At 41.1% G+C, this 22989-nt stretch overlaps 1 pseudogene across 1 annotated transcript in view; it reads left to right on the forward strand.

The window, feature by feature from the left end:
- LOC308491980 (isochorismatase domain-containing protein 1-like) overlaps positions 1–8900 on the forward strand; it is a 39486-nt pseudogene extending 30586 nt beyond the window's left edge. The window contains exons 2-5 of the transcript in view: positions 280–792; positions 7005–7128; positions 7234–7419; positions 8721–8900. The product of the transcript in view is annotated as an isochorismatase domain-containing protein 1-like (transcript). The remainder of the gene's footprint in view (positions 1–279; positions 793–7004; positions 7129–7233; positions 7420–8720) is intronic.
- The last annotated feature ends 14089 nt before the right edge of the window (positions 8901–22989 follow it).

A 22989-nucleotide genomic window follows, 5' to 3' on the forward strand; every position in this document is an offset into this window, starting at 1 on the left:
AAATAACGGGAGGTCAAGATCTCAAATCCGTTCCCAGAGATACTGTGTTCCGTGAGGCTGAAAACCCTACCAAATCCTGAGCCTTGCAACGGCCCTCAGGAAGCACAGTAAACTCCGCGGCTCTTAGAAGCTCCATCAACCCGTCCTGTTGGTAAGATTACTGCCGCCAGCTGCGGGGGGACTGCGGGCCTCTGTGCGAGGCGGGCAGGTAACGCGGGCCAGCGGCTTCAGCCCGGCAGCCCTGTGTCCCCAAGCACAACTCCATACCCCCCCCCCCAGAACACCGATCCTTCGAAGATGGGGGGAGCGGGGTGGGAGGGGCGTGCCAAACCTCGCCTGTGGACCACAGCACCGAGGCAGCCGAGGCGACCGGGCTCCCTGCGGACGGTTGGAGAGGCTGCGGGAGGGGCAGTGTGCGGCCGCGGGGACAGCGGGAGGGGGCGGCGGCGGGGGCGCAGGCTCTCCTGGGCGCGCGCGCTCCCGGACCCCCCCGCCCCCCCGGAGCCGAGCCCGCCGGGACCCGCCCCTTCGCGCACCGGAGCGGCGGCGGGGGCGCGGGGACGCCGTGCTCTTCTGCGCGTCGCTCTTCGCGCGGCCCTGGTCGGTGCCGCAGGACGCGGGCCCCGAGCTGCTCACCCAGCAGTTCCTGAGCCCGTACGGCGACCTGCTCCACGTGCGCCGCGAATTTGGGGCGCAGCTCTTTGCGGAGGCGTGGGGCGCGTACGTGGACCTGCCCGAGGGCTTCGCGGTGAGCGAGCGCTGCGAGTGCGCGGGGTGCAGCTGCGGAGCCGCGTGGATCCTGCGGGACGGCCGCGCGCCCCGCGTCGCTCCGGGTCCTCGGGCGTCCGTGTCCCCGCCGCGCTCCTCGGGTGCCCCGCCCCGCCCGGGCCCCGAGCGCCTCGCCCGGGCCGAAGGGCCGCGCCTCTTTCGCCGGCCTCGGGGACGGCCCTGAGAATGTGCCTGTTCGGAGGTGACGGTCACCAGCTGTCCTCTGTCGAGGCGGGGGCGGGGGCTTCTCTGCTGGGCCCCCACGCGTGTGGTCCTCCGCCGCCCACGTGCGCCTGCCGTGCCAGGAGCAGTCCCGGCTTCCTGCATGACCCAAGAGCTGTGCGGTGGTGGCTGTGTTTATTTCGGGGGACGCAGAACCGGGGGTGCAGAGGCGTGGGAGTATTGGCCTTGGGGCGTGTTCCCCGGAGCTGTGTGCACCGCGTGCGGAAACCCAAACTTCAGGAGGCAGCCCCCTTCCCATCCTCTGCCACATCTGTCGGTCTCTTGAACTTAAGCCTCCCCTAAACTTCAGTGAAATAACCATTTGCTTGGCCTCTTCCTGGTCACTGTCAGCTGAATCTGATCACACAGGCCCCTCCTACACTGAAAACGTCATGTGACCACAGGACTGCAACACCGTCTTAAATATCAACTTTAGCTAGATCACGATTTCCTGGTCGTGCTGAGTAAGTTGTGATGTCTGAGGATTATGTGATAGCTTTTAAATTTTTTTCTAAGCCATGTTTTCATACTCCGGCGGGTCGGTCTCCTGTCCTCTTTTTACGCTCAGAGAATTCACTGGAGGATTTATATTTTTTTAAAAGAAAGAACATGGTTTAGGTACTACACCATCAACACTTTTCCCCTGGTTGAGAAATGAAGCCATCCCCCTGGTTGAGAAATGAAGCCATTTCTTCAGAAGACCAAACTGAAATGTGGAATTTGGGGTTAGAGGGCATTGTAAAATTCAAATGTTATTTTCTGAGGATTATTCTCTAGTTTTTTTTTTTTTTTTTTGTGGTGGTTGTTCCCAAGCTATAGTTGACCGTGGAGTTGGTCTTGTTTCCTGTCACCACAGCACCCAGAAGCTTCCAGAACAGGTACTTTCACATGAATAAAGTTCCTGTGTTCAGAGGACAAAGGCTTTGCCAGTCCACTGTCCACCTCTGGAGAGCCAAGAGGGAGACAGATGGTTTCTGACACCCCAGAATTTGCCGTGCTGTCCATATGGAGAATTTGGAGAATTGTGGTTCCGAGGTGTTGACCACTCTCTATTTTTATGTCTTCAAGAATTTTCGTGGCTGACACCTCTCTGCAGCCTTCCTTGTCTGTCTTTAGATTACTGTTGTCAAAATACCTGTGAAGTTTGATGCATCTTTAACAGCCATTAATAAAGGTGGGAATCCAACATCTGAGGCTGCATGGAGCTACACTGAACAGGCTGACTTCTTTGTGATGATGTCGTGTACGGTTGGGAGGGAGAAGGGTAGGCGGGCACCTCATAAGATGGGACGCCAAATGAGCCCCCCCTGACGTTTATAAGGTTCCCTCCCCCCTCCGCGCCTCCCCCCGCGCAAGATAGGATTTTTTATTTTGAAAAATTCAAGGCCTGGGTTTGACAACTCTTTTTAATTAACCACTCTGGAAATTAATAATATACTATATGTGTATACTTGAAATGTCTTGCACATTCTCAAAAGACATATAATTCAGGTCACTTGTGGCTTTTGAAATATTTTGCTTGGTATAGGAGATAATGTGTAGTTAGTTTTTTTGTGGTGATGTTTAAAATAGAATAATAGCAATATGCTATTCTGTTCTATCCTTTTAAACATGTTATTTTTTTCTCACTAAGAGTCCAAGAATTCTTAAGTATCTGTTATATAATACTTGATACATTGTAAAGTGTTTAAAAATATTTTTCTTTTATATTATTTCATTTTGGTAATCATAATACTTTGACTTCTTCAGCCAGGTGCCTCCACCAGCTTAAAAAGGGGATACACACATATACATATACATACCCCACATACATGTCCATATACCTATTCTGATAACTTTCTATTCATATGAGAAGATATATATTTATATGCACACGTACATACATGTATGTTATGTATATACACTCTCAGAAGAGAAAGGGAAGATATTTCTTTTCATGACCATTTTACTATATATTTTTGGAAACTAGCTGTATAATCACAGAGACAGGGACATTTTATGGCTAGACAAGACCATAGAGATCATTCCACAAACATTTCAGTGGCGGCTATAAGTGCCTGGCATAGTGAGTGCCAACATGGATAAGACCCAATTCTTGTTCCTTACCAAATAATCGAACTCATTTTGCAGAAGAGCAGAACATAGAAGGAATTGCCCAGGGTTCCGCCGTAATGGAGATAGCAAAGAACATGGAGATCCTCCCTGAGAGCTAACCATAGCATTCGTGTTCTTTTGAGGCTTAATGAAAATATCAAGCAGAATGGAAGAAAAGCCACAGACTTGAGTTTGTAATAGCGTTTGTTTTGATGCTGTTCACTGGTTTTTGGAATAGATGCCTGTCACTTAAGAAAGACTCATGACAGCCCATTAGTGAGGCCATGCTGCTGGGGTGGTAGGCGCCGTCTCCCAGAGGCTGGGACAAAGAACAGAAGTTTGGTCACATGTCGTCCACTGCTTAAATAATGTGACTTGTTGTTTCTCCAGATGTAAGCCTTAGAGCTGCTGTCGTCCTGGCTCACATACTATATATTCTAGAATGTATTCTTCGTTTACATAGGGGTCTGAGTTTGCTTTCATGCTTGTTCTGACTGTCACTGCTGAGGACCTTGTAAAACAGAGTGGTTGCTCGTTCCTCTCCGTGGGGGCGTCTGTGAGGACTGATCCTTAAGGACCCCTTTACCAGTATTAGGCTGTAGTCACTTTTTAGTGTCTTTGTTTCTGAAAGAATTCTGTCCAAGTGACTAAGTGTCTACTGACAGCTCAGGTAGCTGAAGACAGCTTGTTTCAAGCATGGCTTATGCATCTTCGTGGCTCGGTCAGATGCTTGAAGTCTGAGGAATTTTAAGATGCAGGGGAAGAAATGAGAGGATTATGCAGTGGGAATTTAGGTCATTTTTGTGACTGACAAGTTTTAAAATTTCAAGAAGTATTTCCCAGGTTTTAACTAATGGAAACATTCAACCTGGAAACTCACATAGATTTGATGTTGTACCACTGCCCATGTATTTTCCAGCTTGTCACCAGGGGAGGCCGAGCCCACATAGAAGACAGGAAGAAACAGCCATTGTGAGAAGGACCCCAGTGAGAGGATTTTGCTTCTGTGCAGAGCAGGAAAGACTCTCGCAGCGGTGTGTGGGCAGAAGGCAAGGGCTTCCCTGGGAAGGTTATTTTGACCTTTTCCCAAGATGGTTAATTGGGAATAGATTCGGCTCCAGCTCTCATTTCTTGGAAGTTCATTACTACTACTATTTTTTAAAACGGGCACAGACATTTTATAGCTCAAAGAGACCCTGGAGTTCATGGTGGGAAGGGAGAGAAGGCAGGGTTTGGAAAGAAGGCAGGGAAAGGAATCTGCTCCCCTTGGGCTAGTTTGAAGGTAGTGATTTTTGGATTTGGAATCTTCACCATGGGAGCATGTGGTGAGGAGCAGGTTGAAATAAATATTCTTTTGCAGCCTAAATTAAAAAGCCCCAAACTTGTTTCATGTAATGAGAGTCTTTTGGTGACGTTTAGAAATCCACTTTATGGGTCATTTTCTTCATTCTGCAGACTAGGTTAACATAACAAGTTAGGCAATATTAGTATTTCTGTATATATTATTTTTAAGGGATCTTTGTAGTAAATGGTATTTTAACCTCATTAAAATTAATGAGGTTAAATTTTTTTTTTTTTACCGTGTGCTGAACTTCAAAGTATACTGTATGTTTCCTATATGACGGATATTCATTCGCCTAATACATTTATTGACAGATTGCATGAAACTCTTTTAATTCTTGCAATAGTCTTATGAGGTCGATACCATTTTTTCTTGCTTTGTTACAGATTAAGAAACTGCTCTTTGGAGATGTTAATGATTTGTCTAATTTCATGGAATTGAAATTGGTGAAATTGAGATTTGGGCCTAGATTCTTGTGTCCACAGGCTGTACTGTGTTGGGAGTCTTGTAACCCGGGGGAGTCACGTGACACAGACCCCTCCTTTAAGTGAGGCAGTATTGGAGCAAGGTCTTACTATACTTGTGGTTTCAGATTTCCTTGGAAACACTTCTAAGTGAAGTAATGATCCCCCATCTCTCCTCTGGACTCTCTCCCAAGCAGATCCTGTCTATTTTGTAACCATACTAGACTACCAGAATTTTGAAAACATCATATTGACAATTTCAAACTTTAATCATGCCTAAAGATACACTGTTTACTCACTGTGGTAGTTTGCTAGTCTGCTGCTGTGACACAGTACCATAAACTTTGTGGCTTATATTAATACAACAGGAACTTATTTTCTCTCAGTTCTGGAAGCTAGAGATCAGGGTTGGTTCCTTCTGGGCTGCGAGGGAGAATCTGTTCCATGCCTCTTTCCTGGCTTTTGGTGATTTGCTGGCCATCTTTGGCATTGCTTGGCTTATGGACAGGTCTCCCTGATCTCTGCCTTCATGTTCACAGGCCTCCATGTCCAAATTTCCCATTTTTATAAGGACACCAGTCTTGTTGGATTAGGCACCCACCCTGCTCCAGTATGACCTCACCTTAACTAATTATATTTTCAGTGACTCAATTTCCAAATAAAGTCACTTTCTGAGGCACTGAGGGGGAGGAATTCAACATATGGCTTTTGGAGGCCACAATTCAACATGTAGCACTCACATGCATCACTTTTATGGAGAGAACAGGACTGGTGCACGGCATCACTGAGCAAGGCCAGCCACCCTGTGTGTGTCTGTCCTGAGTACCCAGGGGGACTGAGCGGGGAGGAGCCCAGGCCTCGCAGATGTGGCAGCCATTGTTAGAAAGTGGTCACAGGATCTGTGGTTGTGAAGGAGGGTAAATACAGTCATGATAATGGTAATAATGGAACTTGTGAATGAAAAATCTTTTGAATATGAAATCTAAGGTCAAATCCCAGCTATGACAAAAAAATTTATACTTGAAATTGATCTCTTAAACTCTTGCTTGAGGAAGCCATTGGCTGTGATCAACTTTTTGTATTTAAATAGATTGAAATGTGTATTATTTATGTATATATGTAGCAATCTATGTAGATATAAGAATGTGAGTATATACATACACACATATTTTTATATGTGATTTTTTTCATGCTCCTTAATATGTGATGTGTAATTGCTGCATTTTTACTTGTGATGGCATTTGGTCAAGTCCACTTTTAATTTGCTATCTTGTAGTTGAAATATGTAAATGTTTGACTGTGAACAGCATTTTTAGTTATCTACAAAGTTTTGCCTTAAGAGGAATTCATGGGTTAAAGTAAGAAGTCCTTGAATTATATAGTCAGTGTGTAATTTAACAAAAGCTTGTTGGATAGCAGTAATTTTGGATTTGTTTCTACCTGCTTTTGGGTTTTATGTTCCATGGTCTCTGCTACAGATTATTTTAAATTTTACTCTGTAAGCAATGCCATCATCAAATTTAAGTTTTTTATGGTTGTAACATTTTTTTCTGATTATAAAAGTAATACAGATTTTTAAATAGCATTTGGGAAATGTTTTTAAATAGACCTTGGAAAATATAAGAAAGGCATAAAGAAAAAATATTACCACTACCCCTAACTGTATAACCACTAGTTATTATTTTCATATATTTGCTTCTACTTTTTACTCATATTTTTACATTACGGAAATGCTATTGAGCTGTACTGTTTTTAACATTAACATTAGATTATGATAATTTCTTCATAGATGGTACAAATTCTTTGAAACCATATACATAAGTTATTTTAATTGGCTAAAAATATTTTGTCATGTGAATGTGTTAAAATTTGTGAAATAATTTCTGTATTGTTGTCCTTGGTTTATTGCTAATTTTCACTATTACAAACAATTCATTGAACATATTCATGGATTTTTTTTTTCTGTAATTCAGATTATTTCTTTAGGATAATAGTTGTAGAAATTGACTTACAGGGTCAAACACAAGGACCGTTTTTCTTCCTTGATTGACCTCACTGCAAAAAATGTCATTGTGTAATGAGTGCTAAATCATTCTTTTTTCTTTTGTCCTCAGCTCACTACCCTAGGAAATCTTACACCTGCAAGCACTGTGTTTTTTTGCTGTGATATGCAGGAAAGGTTCAGACCAGCTATCTATCAAGTATTTTGGGGATATTATTAGAGTGGGACAAAGATCGGTATGCTTGTTTAATTTCTCCAATTTATTGAAGCATTATCTACATTCATATATACAAACATCTGTGTATTGCTAATTATCTTTATTGTTGCTATTGTTTTTCCAGTTATAAGGGGCCCAGATTTTAGGAATTCCAGTTTTTATAACAGAACAGTACCCTAAAGGTCTTGGAAGCGTTGTTCAAGAAATTGATTTAATAGGTGTAAGGTTGGTACTTGCAAAGACCAAGTTTTCAGTGGTATTATCAGAAGTAGTACCAGCATTAGCAGAGGTTCCTGGAATCAGGAGTGTTGTGTGATTTGGAGTAGGAGTAAGTACCTGTTACGTTTTGGACATAATATCATTTGTGGAAAACCTGATATTTCCAGAATGCAATTTTGAATATAGAATACCGTGTAGGTGATAATCATGATGAAAAATAGCCACTGTTTATAAAGTGTTGCCTTTTTGCATGGCAGTGATCTAAATACTTTATATATATTAATTCATTAAACTCCCACAGCAACCCTCTGAGCTAAATACTCTAGGTCTCCCCATAGTATAGACGAGAACATGTACAAACAGAATGTAAATATTTATTCATGGCTTTTAAAAAACTGTTGAACTAAAATTCAAAAATTATGAAAAAAACTATAAAAACAATGAAATCCAAATAACAATAATTTAATATACTTATACTATTTTGATAGTCGGTTTTATAGGAGTAGGTTTTGATAATAGAAAAGTATAGTCTCAGGTTTAGATGTACGTTTATATCTCTGTATTTTGACTTCAAAAATGACAGTATAGAGGAAGCCTGTTTGTATAAATGTCACCCTAAATGCTGTTGCTGACTTTTGCACTTTTTTTGCTCGTTCATCATTATTAGACCTCATGCGTAATGAAAATCATTTTTGAGCAGTCCTCCAGTGCTAATTTTAATGAGGTGTCAGTTGATATTCTCCAAAGCTCTCCTGTCATGTGAAGGTAAGTTTGACATCATGGCATTAGTGAAATCTGCTTTCATTGGTTGTATAATCCAGTTATTGTTGGAGCATGTTTTTACTCTACAGTCTCTGCTAATGAATTGTTACAAGTTACTGCTTACAGAGATGGAATCTGTATAATGCATTTGCTGGTGATATATGCTGTATTTTTTCTGCCTGTGTCACAAGTTATTTTTAACTTGGCCTACCTTTACTCCTGGGTGCCTTGGAACGACTCAGTTTTCCCACTCCTTTCACAGTCTGAATTCTTTGTCTGAGGCACTTGGTGTAAATTCTGAAATAAACCCAACGGAGTGGCATCAAAACCTACTGGTAGCAGTCAGCTGTACAAAGGCCACCCAAATGACATAGGTGACAATCCTTTAAAAAATTCTCACAAAGCCCTAAGAATATGTCCATGATTTCTAGTATAAGGAACATTGATGTCATTCGATTCCTGAGTCTACAAAGAGGAAACCAAAGCCAGAGACGCTGTTTAAGCACAAGGCCACCTGGCGTCTTAGAGGCAAAGCTAGGTGTAGGGCATGGGGGTTAGGCTTAGTGCTCTCTCTGCTTTATCACGCTGCCGCACTTTGTAAAATGCTTTTCATTGACGGCGTTATGGGAGTTTTTATTTTCCATTAGACTCACATGCATCCAACAAACAGCTCTGGAGCTGGTTGGCCATGGTATTGGGGTTCGTATTCTTGCTGATGCCACCTCATCGAGAAGCACCATGGACAGGATGTTTGCTCTTAAGGTAAATGTCCTGCTTGAAAACAAATCATTTACCAAGTTTTCCAAGTAAATTTAAAGAATATAGAATATGTAACAGCCATGGAAGATTTATCTCTTAAGTTTGAGCGTGGTCTGACAATATCAGATGCAGTAATTTCCAGGGTCTGGATGATGTGCTGCCTGACCTTTGAGGCCTCACCACCATATTTTATTTTATATCTTCTGTCTCCTTAGGTCTAGATTTCTAGTGATGCCAAAAGATCTTTTATATCTTTTCTCATAACTTTGCTGTAGTTTTATGCATGAACTAAGAGTATGCCAGTAAGCTTAATAGCAACCATTTAGAGATTTGCAAGTTAAAAACAGCTCATGTAGGTTTAACTCAGGCAAGCTCTAGGCAAACCTAGGGCTCAGTGGCCTAAGCCTGGTTCAACCTCATATTAGGTTTCCTCAGATTTGAATTCCTGGGAAGAGGTGTGTCACTGCCTGGGCACACCTCTCACGGTGTTTCATGGCTCTCTGCAGTAGAAGTCAGGATGGACCATGGAGTCAGAGAGTCAATGATTTTTAATCAGGGTTGCGTAACAGTAGTGTTACTTAAGCATTTCCTATTCCAAGATGTTGAAAAGCAACCTACCACATAATCCTTTGAAACATTCACTCCATATTGTAGATCTCTCTCTCCCTCCCTCTCTCTCTCCCTCTCTCTCTCTCTCTCTCTCTCTCTCCTCTCTCTCTCACGTTTAATTCTAATTCTGTAATAATTTTATAGTAATGTGTGTATGAATTGAGTTGCCAAGTTCTTTAACTGATTATTTTTATTGAGAATGGCAAATGTAAACCTTTTTTAATGAGACCCTCCAGTGTCCACGCACAAGCTGGCCTATGCACCACTTTCTCTATGGGATTGCTAAAGGATCTTTCTCTAACGTGTTCCCTGGGGCGGTGAGTTAGGCCACATCAGAAAGAGTCAGAGGAAATAAAGGTGGGGGTAAAGTCAGTGGGAGCAGGTGGGAGCTGGCAGTTGCAATGGTGTTCAGGCCTGGTTGGCCTTTCTTCTCTGTTACTGCTGAAGCAGTGAGCCGTGTTTGGGGATTACAAGTAGAAATGGTTTTCTTAATTTTGTTTATCTACTTTTAAGTCCGTTTGGACCATTGGGTTCTCTGGTAGTTAGGTGCTAAGTGTTGTTGTTTCCATCTCAGTGAAGATCGTTAGCTATTCTTACAGTCATGAGTTAATCAACTTCTGCTTTTCAGATTTCTTCAGTAATCTGAGTTTAAACACTTCCAATGTCAGATGCTCACCTCTCAGCAAGCAGCAGTTTTCCCCTGTGGATAATTTATCTTTATGGAAATGCTGAGGTCCAGAACTTGAAGTGTTTCCAAGGAAGTGAAAACTAAAAACATACAAAACCCCCAAATCTCCCTTGCTTGTAAAGACATTTCAAGGACTTTTGTTCTATAGCCATATGCATTTTTTAGACATGTATTTATTATGGTGTTTATTTCGGAAGCTTTTTGTTGTTGGCAATTCTGTCTTCTCACAGGACTCAGAATAAAAACATAGCTATTTACCATCTGAACCTCATCCTTTGAGAAGTAGTCTGTAATCTCAGTGACTAGGAGTCCAAACAGTGGAGGGATAACATGGATTTGAATGCAGCTTCTGGCATTTTGTAAATTTGTGTCCTTGGACAAATTATCTAATACCTAATGCCTATGCCTCATGATTTTTCACTGGTGACACGAAAATAATAATATCCACTTCGGGGAAGGATTTAGGTGAGAGAATGTGCTGAAAGCGCTTGGTACTGTGCCTGATACAGTAAACACCCAAATGTTAGCTGCTGCTTTTATTTTTATTGATTTTTTTTGGTCTTCATGAGGTTAGTCTTACCAGAAACGTATAATCATACATTAGTGTCCAAGACCCAGAAGGGACTTGTCCTGAGAAGTTTTGAGAAGGGAAGGAAAGAGTATGGTTTGGGTATTTGGAAGAGTCTGGAATGAATAGCATTGCCTTGGGTTACACTGTTGGGTTGAGAGGGAAAAAAGAATTGGGTCATATTGGGGGGAGACGTGCCACATTTCAGATGTTTCCTCTTAGTCTGAATTTGATATGGGGGTGTTGTAGTGTGTCCTGAAATTATTGGTGTTAAGTTTTCTCTTTTATTCTATGGCTGTGAAAGTTAAATAGCAATCTGGCCAGCTCCCCTTCTTCTCTGTTCCTTTAGAACACAACTCCTGAAGATAATTCCTAAGCCCATCCATACTGCCAGCTAAGATGATTATACTAATAAGATTTATGGTTACCAATACTGAAACTTCTGTGCCGGGGTCTGTGCTGTGTACTTTATTCAACAAAATTTTTTGAGCCCCTGCCATCTGTCATTGTTTCTTTCAACTAGTAGAGTTGTAGAGTAAATGCAGAGTCAAATAGAATACAGCCCTCTCTTGAACTTGACATTCTTGTACTCCTGGGGAGTTGTTAGTATTACTTGAGAAGGTAATGGGTTTGTCTTTCCCTCCCCTGCCCTCTCTGAGGCTATCATGGCTTTGTGCTTTTTCATTTTTCGGTTAGTGGGTCAAAGTAATCTTTCCTTTCCTTTGGCCTAGTTGGACTGGGTTTGCGAGTGTAAGGGAAGAATTTTGGAAACCTCTTAGCCATGTACCCAATTAAAACTGGAGTTTTAATTGCCCCTTTGTAAGCCAGGAAAGCAAGTAAGTTTGGGACTAGTATTGTAGGGGGTGGGCTGGAACCTGTCAGTATCTGGAAAAGCTGCTGCTCTCCTCCCTGCTCAGGTACCCTTTCAGATTGGGGCTGGGCAGGCACTGTAAGAAGGTCTACAAGCCTGATCTAAAACCTTGGCATTCTGCTGAGCCATCCCCCTAACACAGGTTTTTGCCTGAGTATTTTGGAATTCAATCAGTATTGGTCATATCTCAGTCTTGAAGCTAAGTGTAGGTTTCAATTTACTATAACGTATTTCTGTGCCTGGAGCATCCCAGCCTACCCCTGTCACTGGGAGGGACCTGACTCTGAGCATCATCGAGGATGGTTGGCCTAGAGTGGACCAGGCTCTGGTCAGCAGAGTTCTAGGGAAATCTGGCTTCTTCCTGGGTCATCAGAGTTCTTCCTCAGATCTGGGAACAACTTTCTGTTCCTCCTGCCATACTGCAGACTAGAAAGATTAGTGACAACTGACCCTCGTTGGCACTTTGGAGTATGTAAAGCGCTTTCACAGACATTGCAAGTGTGAGATTCAGATTTAGACTGAATCACTGAAAGTCCATTGATTGAACAATGAGCGGTAAGGAAGGCAGGGCAGGGCAGCCAGCTGGAGGGGTTGAGAGCTGAGCTGGCATGACTGCACAGTCACGTGGCTGAGCTGCAGCGAGTCCGAGATTTGTTCCCTGCCCTTCTGTCTGAAACAAGCACACAGTCCTTTGAGATTTCTAAGGGTTTTGATAAGATAGTCAGGAGTTGACTGAAAAGTAAGGAGGAGGAAATTAGTTTCCAGAACCTTTAAAAAAACTCAGAGCTAACACACCCTGTGGTATTCGTCCCAACATAAAAGGGCACTTGCAACCTTGCTTTTTCTTCTTCTTTCCTGCGTAACTCTCTGCAGTTTTTACATTTCTTGAGAGTTCTGGTCAGCTGCTCTGCACGCTCCTCTGTCCTGGTTGTTGAGATCCAATGGCTTATACTTCCTTCTGTGTCCTTAGGGACAAAAAGGAAGAGTCTGCCAGGGAAAAGGGTGGGCCTGCGGATGGAAAACCATCTGAAAGAGGATTGACTTTCATTCTACAGGGGTGTCCTGGCTATTCAGGTGACTCCTCCTCTACGACAAGAGACGGATCTGTGTCTTGGTCTTTTCCTCTGACTTGCCCAGGAATTTTTCTAACCGCGTCATCTTCCATGGTTCTTACAGTGAATGTTTCTGGGGATGACAGTTGGCCCATTTTTTTGTCTAGAGTTTCTGATAACAAATACATCCAGAGAATGAATCTCTACTCTAGAATTGTCTTCTTGTCCCCTTCCTCCATTGCCTGCTCCCCCCTTTCCTCAACTTTCTCCTCTTTGCCCTCCTCCCTTCCTCTGGCTTTTTCCTCCCTTTTCTCCCTCCTTGAGATTTCTGTCCTTTATTTAGTTCTTTATTGTGATTCCACTGGAGCAATTTGGCAAGGATATTCTTTGACCTGTCAGTGAAACTTGATGCAAACTTACATTTATTATACTCTGTTTTAGTGATTCTAACAAGTTAATAATGGCGGTGGTGGTTCTGATATCATCCAGGGGCACATTCTGAAACCTTACACAAGGCTTTTCTACCAACAGGCACTTCTTACTTATGGGAAGGACACCCATGCTGTATGACAGATGCTTGGAGACGGAAAAAAGAAATTAAGAAGCATTGTGTACAGTCCTTAGCCTTGATTTCCCTTCTATTCCTGGTATATGTAAGTCATAATGTCGGCTACATGTTTTCTTGTACTTGTTTCTAGTAATATTACTAATATTACTAATATTGAGAATAATTACGATGGGTTGTGGTGGGGCTAGTTTAGAATCTGTTCCCATCACTGAATTGGATGGGATGGCGAAGAACCATGGTTTAACAGAAATAGGACACCAATTGCTCTGTCCCAGCATACTTTCTGCCCTTTTAATGTAGTGTGCATTTTTATGCTTACTTCCTGATTTGTCTTTATCCTTTTTTTGTTTTTTAAAACATCTTGCTTGAACTGGGATCATGCGTATTAACTATGAGTGAGGCTCTTCTGCTGTAGCTGGAGATAAAGGCCATCTAAAATTCAAGGAAATTCAGAATCTAAGTAAGTGCACCCGAGTCAGGTCTGCTTTCCAAAGGACATTGGAAGGGCTGGTGGACAGGTGTACTCCTCACAATCAGGTGATAGGACTGAAACCAGACAAGCTCTTGTCCCTACTAGAATTAAAATGTCAAGGTAAAATTGGCTCTTTTCCCCCCCTTTTCTTTGTGTCTCTCAATAAAACTTAACCAGCTAGACCATTTGGGCACCAGCATTTAGTTGTAAATGTCAAAGGCTTCCGGTGCTGCTTACCTTTTTTTTTGTTCATGTGCTTTTATTTATTAAAAAATATTACAGTGCAGATGCCTGTTTTATCTATACTGTATCCATTGATCATAACTTTCAAAAGTGCCACACTTATGACGTTTTCTTAAATTGTGTACTATAAAGAAAAAGATGTATGGAAAAATGTTTTGACGTTTGGATTATTGTAAGACATATGTTATAATGTTAACACAGATTCAGTGCTTTTATTTACGGGGTGATTCAAATAGGATTGTGATATGAAAATTTCAAAACAGAACGCTGCTCCATGTCACCCTTCACCTCACAAGACAGCCACCTTACTTGTTGAGTGAGCTGCGTTGATCTAACCAGAGAAAATTAGGTTCAGTGATTATATATCTTTCTTGATTATGCTGATTTTCTCATTCTGGTCAACATCACTAATTCTCTGTTAAAGTTCTCTTTTCAGCTGAATCTTTTACTTGGAAAGACTCACTAGGTCATTGCTCGTTTTAATTTTGTAAACTGACAGGATGATTTATAATACCATATCATTACTGGACGGCTGTTTTAAAATCTTTGAAGTATTACTTTAGTTGAATATCTTTACATTGTCTAATACATCGTGAATACGTCATCTAATATGCACAATATTTAGCAAAAAGATAAAGGCTGGATAAAATGTACTTTTAGAACATCCATATTTTTGTTTGGTATTTTCTCCACCTTCCTACTCTCCAATTATTGTTAATCAAAAGGCATCAGTAATAGTTTGGTAGTATTAATTTTGTAGTCATGGCTACCCTGAAATAAATTTATTTTCATTAAACACGTATTAGAGGGTTTTAAAACAATTTTGTAAAAATATGTGAACTATGGAATATTGCTGTATTTTATATTAAAGTAGTTAAAATGTATTATGTGAAGGAAATTATTTTGTCCCCCACAACATGACGTTGTATTTTTCCAGGGATTCTAATATTTGTTTAAGGGTATAAAGTTTTTGACATTTATAATGTTTTAACTCATGGGAATTTTCAAAGAAGGAATGTCCTGAAAGGAAGGGGCAAATGGATTTTACTGAAGGGCCTTCTTCTTGATTTCAGAGCAGTAGAAATGCTTGTTCTTTTGTCAGTGAGAAGAAGCCGCAGCCTAGCATTCTTCTCGTGAGTGTGTTTACCAATTTTTTTTTACAGCAAACTTTTGTGTCAGTAAAGAAATATCAAAGATCTCTCCACATTTTGAAGTAGGTTTTAACATATTTAACCTAGTTCTTCTCAAACTTTAATATGAATGCTAATCCCCTGGGGAACTTGTTAAAATGCTGACTTTGGATCAGTAGGTCTGGGGTGGGCCTGACATTTCCGCATTTCAAAAAAAAAAAAGACCAGTTTCCACCAGTGCTGCTCCGAAGGGACCACACTCTGAGGACAAGGATTTAACTAATAACACCTGTTTCCCTTCACTGCCCCAAGCCCTTCCTTTCTTGTGCAATGCCACCACAGTGAAGCCTTTTTAGAGCTGAAACCAAGGTTGTGACTCTGATTGGTTTCCTACAGCTACCAAAACAAATTAGCACAAAGCTAGTGGCTTAACACGAATTTATTATCTTACAGTTCTGTATGTTAAAAGTGTGAAATGGGTCTCACTGGTCTAACATCCATCTTTCCCACTAGATTGTAAGCTCCTTGAAAATGGGACCCGTATATTTTCTGTACTCATTCTGGAAACATATTTTGAGAACCTACTAAGTTCTAAAAATTGTGCTATGTGTTGAGGATAAAAAGATGCCTCTACGAAACTTATGGTCTGGTACAAAAATCAGTAATGTGGACTGAATTAAGTTACATCAAAGGTTCAGGAATGGCAATACAACAGTAAAATTCAGAGTAACGTAACTGTGAATTCTGCCTTTTTTGTAGATCATGCAAAGCAAGGTGACAAGGTATTATTATTATTATAGGAAAACTAAATTGATGTTAATACATTAGGCTTTGAATTTGGAAGTGTCTGTAATTTTGTAGGATAACCAAATCTTTGAACTGATATAAATAAAGAACTTGAAAACATAAGCAGAATTGTCTAGTGTACTGAATCACAAAGGGGGTCAGGAGCAGGATCAAGACTCTTCATTTGATGAAATGCTTAAACATGTGCAGAAACTTAAGTTAAAAGTAATAAAAATGATAAGTTATTTCAGCCAGGTAACCAAATACCCTGCTATCTATATCCATTAAATTATTACATTTCTCTAATTGGGGGGGGATAGTTTCCCTTTTTAAAAGTGGATATTTGGGTAAATAGGACTTGAGAGCTGGCTGGAACTTAAAGGTCTGATCTCAAAGGTCCATTTTAGCTGTGAAATTCTAAAATTGTTTTACTTCACAAATGCGACTAGTGAGGCCCAGAGGTAAATGCTGTTTCTAAAACTGCACAGGTAGTTAAAGGCACAATGGAGTGAGAACCAGGTTACTTAACACCTGACCTGTACATTAATTGGTAATGCCAAGGATTATCAGAAGGAAAGAACAATAAAAAGGATATGTTTTACAGTCTATAAAACAGTACACTATTTCACATGAGCAAAGCTAATTGGATCCTCCTGGTGCTGATAGCTTTCTCTGTGTCACCATCTTCCATCTAGACTTCTTTCGGATGGTTTTCTAACTCAGGAGAATGGCTGATAATAGGAAAAGTATCATCATTTTCATTGCCAAATAACTACAAATCAATAGCCCCACATTACTAATGCTTCCTTAATCCTTCATGGAGCATTATTATCACTGCTTAACCCTTGATTGAAGAGAATTTAGAAATCACTAGACTAAAAAAGAAATAAAGCAAAGCAGAAACAGACCCAGAGCTATAACAAGCTGATGGTTTCCAAAGGGTGGGGAGGTGGGGGGATAGGAATAAAAAAACACCCAACAGTATAGTACTTTGAGCATAATTAAAATAATTTTTAAAAATAAAATTTCTTTGAAGCTAGAAAAACAAAAAAATCACTAGGCTACCATTTTGAGATACATCAACTACTTAGATATAATTGACATGGATTTTTAAAATAACTGCTATTGGCTTTTAGAATTATTTCCATGTGGCTTTCCTTTATCTTCTAAGCATGAACAATAGACATTTTATTAGGAAAGTTTATTTTTATATAGCATAAGAATATAGTCAATAATATTGTAATGGTGCCAGATAGGTACTAGATCTATCAGGGTGATAGATGGGAATGGGGTTGGGGGCAGGGTGAAAAATGTGAAGGCATTAAGAAATACAAACTGATAGTCAATACAGTATGGGGAATATGATCAACAGTGTTATAAAGACCATGTAAGGTGCCAGATGGACTTACCACGGGGATCACGTCATAGACTGTGTCCAATGCACTATACACCTGAAGCTGACGTAGAATAATACTGAATGTCAACTATAACTAAATATATAGGTATATACGGTCATGGAATGTGGAGTACAACTTAGGGAAGATAGTCAATGGTGTTGTAATAGCTATATAAGATGTCTGTGGGGACAGAGCCCCAGAAAGCAATTTCCAGGCTCTCGGCCTCACATAGAAAGGTGCTGGCTGGGGTAGTAAATGGCCATCAACTGTGATCAGATGGCCATCAGCTGTGGCTAGTTGGCCGTCAGCTGTAACTCGTAAGCCAACTGCTGTGACTATGCTAGCAGAAAAATGGGGGCTAGCAAGAAGATGGTGGCTGGCAAGCGCGGACTGCTGTTAGGACGGCGGGTTGCAGATTATGTAGATCCTGCTTCCTGTGTCTCCAGCCCAGTCGCCAGCGAGAATATATTGGTTTGACTCCCCTATCTATGGCTCCATGGGTGTTCCTTTTTGGCCTCACCGTGTCCTGCGTTCTTATGTGGGGAGCGGGACCAGAGACCCCGCAGGCCGCCCCCCACGACAATGTCAGAGGGGTAGTAGCTTGAGGGGTGGGTCATCACTTTATGAGGGGTTTCAATGTCTAACTATTATGTTGCTTTGTACACCTGAAACTAATAAAAAAATTTTTTTAAGTTTATTTTGAGAAGAGATTCCAATCTAAAATGGTGGTCAGGTGAAATAGGTAACCTGTAATTCCTATTGGAGAGATTATAATCCTGCTTTTCCTGCTGTAGGAAACAATTCTGAAATGGCCCCAAGGCGCCCACACTGGTGCCCACACACCGTCACCCACTCAGGCAATCCAACACTAATCTTGGTACAGCTGTGGAGAGTTTTGCTGGGGTAACTGTGGTCTCAAATCAGTTCACCTTGAGGCAGGGAGATAGCCTTTATGGTTCAATCTAATTAGGCGAGCTCTTAAAAGGGCCTGGGCTTTTCCTGGTGAAAGGGGATGAAGGTTCTCAGTGCTGACTTGGGAGCCCGGGTGGGTGGCACACTACAAGGCTAAGAATGCAGGCGTGTTGGAATGGGGACCTAAGCTGTATGCTCACCAGGAACTGAATTCAGCAAACAACCTGAGTGAGTTGGGAAGCAAAGCCTCCCTCAGAGCCCCCAGGTAAGAGCACGGGCTGGTTGATGCCTTCATTTCTGCCTTGTGAGACCCTGATCAGAGAATGCAGCCAGTGGTACCTGGACTTCTGGCCTCCAGACTGTGACGTCATAAGTTCCTCTTGTTTTAAGCCACTAAGTTTGTGAGCATTTGTGATGCAGCTATAGAAAACCAATATACTTGCTTTGTTTGGTTTGTTGTGTTTTTTAAATTTGCACTCGTGAAGAAGAGGAAGGAAATAAGTGGGATGCCATCTAGAGAATAAGCCTGTATCTTAAATTCTAATTAGCTCCTGTTAATTTGTTTCTAGAAAAGTGGGGCAGGCAAGGAAAATATACCGGGGGTGCCAAAAATATGTATACATGTGTATTCATCTTTTGTTACTGGCATATATTGAGTATTATAATTTTAATAGTTTTTTCCTTAAAATGTGTATACTTTTTTTGGCACCCTCTGTATATCCTATAGTCTATTATGTTAATACCTTGTTTTCCCGAAAATAGGACCTAGCTGGAAAATCAGCTCTAATGCATCTTTTGGAGCAAAAATTAATATAAGACCTGGTCTATTAATCTTTTGGAGCAAAAATTAATATAAGACCCGGTCTATTAATATAAGACCCAGTCTATTATATATTATATAATATATAGTATAATATAATATAATATATAATTCTACTATAAGACCGGATATTATATATTATACTATATTATACTATATTATATTTATTATATTATATTATATTATAGACTCGGTCTTATAGTAAAATAAGACTGGATCTTATATTAATTTTTGCTCCAAAAGACGCATTAGAGCTGATTGTCTGGCTAGGTCTTATTTTCAGGGAAACATGGTAGAGTTTTTTTTTTTTAATTTTATTGTGAGGTTAACTTTTTGTGTTTTTCATGGCAGAAAATGGTCAACTTAGAGTACATCTGTCATATGTGCGGCTTCATTTCCTGATGTAATTGCTAGTTCCACTGTGTATATTCACTACTCAACTCAAAGTCACATGGCTTTGGATTTGTTCATTGTTCTAGCAGCTGCTTCCTTGTGGAAATGTTTCTCCCACTTCAGACAGTAAATACAAGAAATGAAAGGTGATGTGTCTTAGAACCTCTAGTTAATACACAAGTACTCATTGCTAACGTGTCTCAGATACATGCCACTTTGAATGGGACCTCTGGAAAATGCATGTTGTGCTTTCAAAATAGCCTGTTTGGCAGCCCCAACTGTAAATGTGAAATGCCTTATCAATTATTGGAAATGTGGAGATTATTCCAAGACCTGAAGACCCTATAAAGAATGCATGAAACATAGGAATGAAGAATGGAAGTGTAAATTGTTAGCCGCCACCCAAATATTAGTGTCTTTTTGGTTGTATTGTTTGCATGCTTTATTTTTTTGGAGAATTTGACAAAATTGAAATACTCTGCATCTTGTGATGTCAATACTGGATTTCAGGAATTTATTCCTGCAGTCAGCATGGTTTAGATATAACATTGTGTGTGTGTCTATAACACACACACATACACGTATCTTCCTTTTCAAATAAAAAAAAAATGGTTGGGGTTAGTGGTGAAGGGAATTGGTAGGAAAGAGAATGAGGGATTTTCCTTTTCATACTGGACAGAGTCACTGGTTATGTGACTCATTGTATAATTGAAATGACTTGGCTCCATTCTTAATAGCTTTTATACTTGGGCAAATTTCATCCTTTAAGGTTACCAGCTGCATAAACAACATTGGGAAATGGGCTGGGTGCCATGTTTGGGGCTTTGAAGACATGACACACCCAGTAGGACATGTAGGAGTGCAAGATGCCCAAGGGGGACTGTATCTCCCGACAGACAGACAGAGCACTGTGGTGGGAAGAGCGGAATCTGGCAAGGCTCTGGTTCTTACCCCAGTTCTCTCTGTCTGGAGCAGCCTTCAATGAGCCTTTCTGGGAGATCTCCAGGTTCTCTATACAGGAAATGGAGTTGGATGAAAAGGCAAAAAACATACCTACCCCTTCATCTAGATATTAGGTGTTATACTTTTCTGAAAACCTTCGTTTAAAGTCATATCTACAAGTTACCTAAGGCAAAAACTTGAGCCTCAGAATTTTCATATAACCAAGCAACACAAACACAGTATGGCTGGTTTCATTCAAGTGTTAAATGGAGTCTTAGAAGAGGAAAGAAATCATTGTAATTGCTCAATCAGGGGTGCCCTATTTAACTTAGAGAGCTATGTATCTTGGAAAATGCAAACAATTATAAATGCAGGACTTTGATAACTGTAAAAAAATACAATGATTGGATAAGGCATAAGCATGTTGGGAGCATTTTAAAAATTATCTTTATGGAATATCTGGACTAGTGTAGAGATAGTGTAGATTGACTACATTGTTTGAGATAAGATTTTTTTAAAGAACAAATGAATGAGAGCTCAGTGCTTAGTTTTTTGAAACACATTTTTATAGACTTTTTAGATCTTGGAATAAATTCTGTGAATACACAAATTTGCTAAATAGTACTATGTTTAGATCAGCTTGTTTGGTCGAAACTTCTCAAAATGGGTTTAGCATCTCTTTACCTCTTGAATAGCTTCTACTCTATTGAAAGACCTAATAAATATATAAGTGAAAGACAGCTTGGGAAAGGAAAGTGTTAAATGATTTCCATCTATGCTAACTTGCAAAATAGCAAAGCACAGTTCTGGAAAAATCAACAAGCGTTCTATCATTATTAATTGTTAACATTTGCATGGTACACAAATTCTACTTCGTGTAAAGATGTAAGTCCAGGTGCATAAGGATTCATTTATATTAACATCATCCAACAGAAGCTGTTTTGTCAATGATAACTGGCAGCATAGGTTTTGAAGTATTTTAACACATAAGAAACATAATACAAGCAAACCGTAGTTACCAAGAGTTCTTGGGGATGAGTGTACAGTGGTACCTTGGTTTTTGAACGAAATCCGTTCTGGAAGACCGTTGGAGTTCTGCACATTAGAAAACAGCCGACAGCTAGGCCTCAGCATCTTGTACTCAGCGGAAGCTGCATGACATGTTCGACTTCCGAGGCGTGTTCAAAAACCGAAGCATTCACTTCTGGGTTACGGCATTCGTAAACTGAAATGTTCATCAATGGAGATGTTCGAAAACCGAGGTACTACTGCGTAAGGGTTTATTTGTTTGTTCTTTCAGTACTGCTGTATTGATTACCTACCTTGTGGAAGCCTCCCCTGGGTGGTAGAAAGAGAGCTATTGTTTCTGAAGGAACCCAGTACAGTGAGAGACCAAGCAAAGGTGTCACAGGGTGGTTAGTACAAAGATGGGGTAGTGGACACAACTAGGAAATGCCACATGACAACATCTCCCCAGATGGATTAGGGCTTTTCAAGTCCAGAGCTTTTCATTTTAATTCCTTCTGGTAGGGTTTGTTTGGTGGTTGGTTGGTTTGGGTTAATATACAAAGTATTTTCCAGCCTCTTCTTAACTGGATAGGAAATGTGCCAATATAGTCACTTGAAGGAGCTTATAGTCTAGCTGTCTAAAAATTGCTGCCCAAGGTGCACTGGGCATGCCCAGCTCCTGTGCACAGGTGAAAGGCATAGGCACCACATGGGTTATAAGAGCAGCTTGACATGGATTGAGCCCTTACTGTGAGCCAGGCACTTTGCTATGCATAATTCTCATAACCATGTCAGCTTGTTCCAATTATCCTCACACACAGAAGTTCAGTGCCTGGAGCTGAGAGTTGGAATGTGAGCACTTTGTTTTACGGGTCCCTCACTAACTCTGTGGCCTTTGAATATTCGTAAGTATCAGCTGTGGGGAAGGATAGCTCTTTAATCCATATACCTGGGCAATGTCTACGAATTCTGAGTGGGCTAATTATTCATTTTATGTCTGGTCACTGTTGATGGAAGACAGCTCTGCTGAGGACCTGTGAATCATTGCCAAGTGGCCTGGAGTCAATGACACTAGGCATTGGTTAACAAAGAGTCTCAAATTTGATTGCCCATGGAGCGAGGCAGGTAATACAAATAAATGAGATGGGACAGGTATGCCTGGCACATGGGAACGTGCATGTACCTTCTAAAGGGCAGGCCCTACTTAGATATACCAGGTTGGCACCACGGGTATGCAGTGATGGCAGAGCTTCCAAATCTAGAGAACATGAAAAGCCTGATGTTTTAGATGCTGGTTCATAGCCCAGCAGATCGCTCTTAGATACAGCATCCCCTGCACGTGATGCTCTTCTGATTCCTGCTCATTCAGGTTTGTTTACTAGAGGTCTCTGTTTCACTCTTTATAAGGTCTCTAAGGCAGTGGTCTCAACTTTTGTACCAATTAGAATCACCTGGGGAGCTTTTAAAGCTCCGATACCCAGAGCATGTCCCACACCAATGAAATCAATCCCCGTGGGTGGGACTCAGGTATTGGAGGGTTTTTAACTCCCCAGGCGGTTCCAGGGTGCAGCCACCTCAGAACCTTTGCTCGGAAACCTTGCTACTCCATGTGCAGCTCACAGCCTCACCACCATGCGTGTGGCAAACGCAGCACCTCAGGCCCCACCCATACGACCAAGAC

This window comes from Rhinolophus hipposideros (assembly GCF_964194185.1).
Source record: "Rhinolophus hipposideros genome assembly, chromosome: 23".
Classification (NCBI taxonomy): domain Eukaryota; kingdom Metazoa; phylum Chordata; class Mammalia; order Chiroptera; family Rhinolophidae; genus Rhinolophus; species Rhinolophus hipposideros.